Here is a 5949-nt window from a genome sequence, read left to right as displayed (position 1 = left end):
ATTACTCATTATTTGCTATGACTTGTTGTAAGCTCTAACACTAAAATTTGAACCCATAAACTTGCATATGATAATTACTTTATAAGCTAAGAATTATCTTGCTCTCTGAATCTGGGATGTGGGGCCTGGTACTGTAATAATCTTTGTGTTTTGTTATCTCTTTGAACTCTTCAAATGGGAGATTATTAAGATTATTGTAGAACTAATGCAGTATGTATCTGTGGTACCCAAGGACATACATTCAATCCAGTGAGAGAATCCTAGCATCACCTGCTGAAGGAGCTTCCACTCCTGATTCAAGCTGGAATTGCCCAGGAATCAAGAGGCCTTCTAGCTAAAAATGGGTAGAGTAAGATATTAAGGAGGACTTAAAAATTTTCTTTTAATTTTTTTTTATTGTGGTAAAATATATATATCATAAATTTGCCATTTTAACCATGTTGAAGTATACAACTCAGTGACATTATAGTCAAAATATTGTACAACCATCACCACTCTTTATTTCCAAAACTTTTCCATCACCCCAAACAGAAACTGTGTACCCCATCAAGCAGTAACTCCATTTGCCTTACTTCTTGCTCCTGGAAACCTCTAATCTACTTCCTGTATCTGTGAATGTTCTTATTCTAGATATTTTATACAAGTTGGAGCCATATAGTATTTGTCCTTTTGTGTCTGGCTTATTTCACTTAGCAAATTATGGGTGTCTGGGAGTTCATGTATCCTCGAGGCAATATCGTAAAGGTGGACTGCTATCCGTGCAGGCGATATTACTTCTGCTATTTTCTGCTCAGTAGAGAGAAGAGATTAGAAACCATTTCCCTGATCAGTAGTTACACATCTGGTACCAGGACCATGTCGATTTGCTTAAGTAAAGACACATTTCTAGAATAGCAGCAGTAATTGCCATCAACTAGTGATTAAATTTTGACCAACCTTTATTCACCAAGATCCTATTGCTTAATCAGTTCACAACACTGGGGCCTTCAAGAAGCATGTAAAGGATGCCATTCTTGTCTGCAGCTAATTCTGGTACCGAATACTGCATTAGTAAGAGCTCAGCTGTAGATAACAGAAACACCCTTGATAGATACGGGATGTAATTCGTGGAATTAAAGGCTTACAATATTGTTGGAAGAACCAGGGGAGCAGTCTTCGGACTGGGCCTCTGGGGACGATTCTTAGAACAACACAACACACTGGCTCATAAAAAAACCCTGCTTCCTTAGCCTCAGCCAAGAAACTGGAAATCACAAGCAACTGTGCCAATTTGTAGGAACAAATCTTAGTTAAAATCTGGGGAACAGAAAGCTCTTACCAGAACCATTGCTTTTAGAAAACATATCACCTTATTTGTGATCTAGGTTACCAGAATTGGCAACAAAATGAATTTTCTGGGCCAGGATATTCCCTTTGTGACCAGGACCTCCAAAGTGGACACCTAGCATGCTAAATTCTTATTTAACTCCAAATTCAAGTTAGAGAAAGCGTTTTTAATTAATGGAAACTAAATTGTATCCAGACTCCTAGCTATAAGAACAAGTATAGCTTTTATTTTTTTATTCTCTGCAGTTCAGGAAGCTATTCTAGAAAGTGTGGAACACATGGTAAGTGAATGAATCTGCCACTTCCCCCAGAAAAGGTAACTCTAGCTCCATAATATCTTTTAAAAGAATTCATAATGCATATAAAAAGGTGAAAATTTCTAGAATTTGAGCACAAGGTAATAAATTAACTAGACCCGGATCAGAGTGATAATACATGCAATACTGGATCTTGTTATATCTCCACAAAGGAATCATCAAAAGCTAGATAAGTGATCTTTGGATTAGTCATTGTTTCAATAATAGTTATTAATACCTAATATTGTCTCAAAGGCATTAAGCTATTGTGTGACATAAATTGATTTTTAGAACAATGAATTGCTTTGTAACCCACTCTTTAGAAATAAATGTGTAACTTAAATTCAACTCATTCAATAAATGTAAAATAAACATATTTTTGCGGGCAGGGTATAGTTGGGCCTTGCTTGTCTACTAACAAATTGGATTATAACTCTTCTATGAGTGAATTTAAAAGAAAAAACAGGTTAGATACACATAAAATGCACACATTTGAAATTCAGGTCAAATTTTAATCAGATTCTAAGATGGTCACTTTTATTATATTGGAAATAGTGATGACTTACTGTTGACCATAACAAGAGCTAACACTTACTGTAGGCAAGTCACTAATTTAAGTATACCATCCATATTAACCATTTAATTATTAAAATAACACTAGAAGGTGGGTAGCATAGATATAGAAACTTCACACATGATGAAAATAGGGCCTCGCAGATAAGAAGTGTTCAAAAATTTTTGAATTTTGGAAATCTGTCTCCAGTGTCCTTGGTTTTGAGCATTAGACTGTTCCAGCTGACACTGGAAACTAAAGGAAAATTTGACTGAAATTCAGTGAGTTGGAGAATGAAGAAATAATTTTTACCCCTCTTCCTACTGATCCTCGCTCCTTCAGGTAGGCTTAGGCCTCTGTGCTGTTAGGGAAGAGGAAACAGTCATGTTTCCCGCTAACCCAAGACAGGTTCCTCTGTGGTTCCTGGTTATATCTCTAAGTCAACAAAGATTAATAAGTATTTTGGTTATCTATGTTTTCTACAACATTTTCAGTGGAGGGTATAGCGGTGGACTTCAAGTTCTGAACTTGAAGGCTAAGTAACATCCGTTTCATTTCCAACCCATATCTGTCCCTGTGTATCACCCTGTATTAATAAAAATAAATTCCCCAACTCTGTTCCCGACATCTTCTCTATTAGTTAGAACATGTGTTTCCCCAAACTGACTTGATCTTGTTTATAGGTGTGCTTATCATTATGAAAACATTGCTTAAAGAGTGATCAGGAGAATTGCCTATATAATTCCATCTCACTTGTGCCCTAGATTATTTTTGAGAGCATATCTAATGTATTCATACACTGCTATGTTTTGCAAAATGCCAACACTTCACAGGCTTTCTTAGACATTTTCTACATTCTGTCAATATCTGCCATTTAAAAAATGTTTCCTTTTCTCTTGATTTCAGAATGATTTTTTTTACTGTAATTTTTCTTTAATGTTTTGTAAATTATATACTCCTTTTCTCTCTTAGTATGTAGGCCTCACATCTTAACATCAGACAGGCATACCTCAGAGATATTGTGGGTTTAGAACTAGACCACCACCATGAAGCAAATATCAAAATAAAGTGAGTCATGCATTTTTTTGTTTTCCCAGTGCATGTAAAAGTTGTTTCCACTGTACTGTAGTCTATTAAGTGTGTGATAGCATGTGTAAAAAAAATGTACATACCTTAATTTAAAAATACTTTATTGCTAAAAAATGCTAACCATCATCTAAACCTGTTGGAAAACTGGCACCAATAGATTTGCTCCATGCAGGATTGGCACAAACCTTTAACTTGTAAAAAACGAAATGCAATATATATGTGAAGTGTGATAAATGAGGTAGCCTGTTCTTACCTTCCAAAGTAAATCGTTTTCTTTTCCCTCTTGTAAACAATACTTTGATGGTAATTGTTTTGATCAGTCAGTATTTATTTATATTTGTCCATATTTACTACTTTCTTTACTTTTCATTCCCCCTGGCATCTTACACTTTCCATCTCGGATCACATCCTTTCTGCACTTCCACTGAGTGTTTTAGTTCGATTATCTTATTTCTAGAAGTATTTAAAACAACTTATAACATATCTTGCTTTTTTAATGTATAATTTCAAGCCTTGCAGTCAATTTCTTGAATAAGATTAAACATTTTAGAGTTGGATAATTCTAATATCTGTAGTTTTTAAGCTCTGATTGTGATGTCTTATTTTCTGTTGACTATCTTATGTGCCCTTTCTGTGTATTTTGTGACATTACCCCTCCCCGCTACCACCCTGCCCGGGAGCTACTACTATATGCATGAGAATTTTTTTGGAGTCTAGAATAATGTGGGTTTTTCAGTAGAGAACTTCCATCTGTTTCTGCACGGTGCCTTGAGGGACTGTGCATCAAAAATGACTATAAATTAAATATTTGATTTAATTACTTTTAGACCATTCAGGCAGTTTGAGTTTCCTCTTCTGGTCAAGTGCCTGCTTAAGTCATTTGTCCATTTTTCTACTGGATTTCTTATCTCTTTCATATTGACATTCTAACTCTTTTAGATAAGACTATTTTGGGTGAATGTGGCACAAATATTTTTTTCCCAATATGCAACATGTCTTTTCATTTTCTTTACGGTAGTTTTTCAGAAATAGAAGTTATTCATTTTGACACTGTTGAATGTATTGAGTATTTCTGTATTTTGTTGAAGGACTGCATCTCTACTTTTATGTTATAAATATAATTAATATTTTTCCTAAATGTTTTATAGTTTTGCCTGCACATTTAAGCAGTTCACCCACACAACTTTGTGTAAAAAGTAGGAATTGAAATTTAGGTTTTTTTCTCGTATGTAAATTATTATAGGTGGTACTATTCACTGAATGATCTATCCTCTCCCCACTTATCTGCAATATCAGCATTGACAAGCACTAGATTTCTATATTGTCGTCAGTCTCTTCCTAGACTTTTATTTTTTTCATTGGTCTATTTGTTTATCACTGAGCCAAGATCTTTGGCTCTGTTTCTATCAGCATGTTTTCCTTTCCTGTCTCTAGTCCTTAATATGTTCATCTATCAAGACATTTATGAGTATAGTTCTTCTGGCTCAACAGTTTCTATCTGTCTACAAGTAGATGCTCTCAGCTAATGATTCTGTTTTCTCCCTCTTGAAATAGCTACATTTGATCTTAAATTATTGAAGCTTATGGCTAAAACATCTAAGTCCATTTGATGCCGTGGACCCTTCTCAACAAGGGCTTAAAAATAAACTTTAAAGGAGGAATGGAAATATGATTATGTATGATTTGCTTAAATTAAAGGAGAGTCCTCCAAGAATCCTGGGGGACTTACCACTTCTCTGAGACTGAATCTTGCTCAAAAATAAACCTCAATTTGTTATTTCTAGTCATGGTTTTCCTGATACTAAGTTAAGAACTAGGAGGCCAATAATAGAAACACATCAAAACCTAAAACCAATCTAACAGTTTCTGCTGCAGGAATTTAGAGTAGAGAAAAAGTACTATGAGAATATTCAGCAAAAATTCAATCTCTTAGGGAATTAAAGGAAACATCATTTCCCAAAAGAGCTTAACTTTAGGTTAAAAATTTTAAACTTATTTCAGTAGCTTCAGTTCATCTTAGAATACTGATTTTTCCCTCTTCTATTTGTAACATCAACATAGCTCAGCAAATTTTTGTGTGAGGAAACTCTATCGTTTTATTTATTTATTTTTTAATTTTTATTTATTTATTTATTATAACACCTACAGCACCTGGTCTTCCTAGGTGGTCTCCCATCCAAGTACTAACCAGGCCCAACCCTGCTTAGCTTTTAAGATCAGATGAGACTGGGCTTGTTCAGGGTGACAAAGCTGTAGACTGAGGAAAATCTAAACCAGAAGCAATTCTATCTTTTTCTGCTTTACAAATATAATACGAACTTAGATTGTGACTTTCAGAAGTCAAATGTACTGGTTCAATTTTATACTAATAGTCCCCATTTTAATGTTATATTTCTAGCCATATTCTCAACCAGTATTTACTGGGTACCTCTTTTTTCATCAGGGCCTTCTGTAGGTGCCAGCATTAGATAGGAAATTCAGATATAATATTTTACTCTTAAGAAGATGCAGCCTAATAGAAAAGAAACATTCAGCTTCTGGTCCTTAAATATTCAGAATTTGATTTGTTTGGTATATTGTCTCTTGGTATTATAAAACAATGACCAACTTATTGAGACACTAAACTCAACATAGACCTAAAATTATTTTAAATATTCTTCAGTAAAGAAACCTAGCTAGCCACAA

General features: G+C 34.5%; 1 pseudogene; it reads right to left on the bottom strand.

The window, feature by feature from the left end:
* Positions 1-5403: 5403 nt before the first annotated feature.
* LOC111736530 lies at positions 5404-5522 on the bottom strand (annotated as a pseudogene).
* Positions 5523-5949: the final 427 nt, after the last annotated feature.

This window comes from Pteropus vampyrus, unplaced genomic scaffold (genome assembly GCF_000151845.1).
Source record: "Pteropus vampyrus isolate Shadow unplaced genomic scaffold, Pvam_2.0 Scaffold1, whole genome shotgun sequence".
In the NCBI taxonomy this organism is placed as follows: Eukaryota; Metazoa; Chordata; class Mammalia; order Chiroptera; family Pteropodidae; genus Pteropus; species Pteropus vampyrus.
This window is presented reverse-complemented; position numbering and strand designations above follow the sequence as displayed.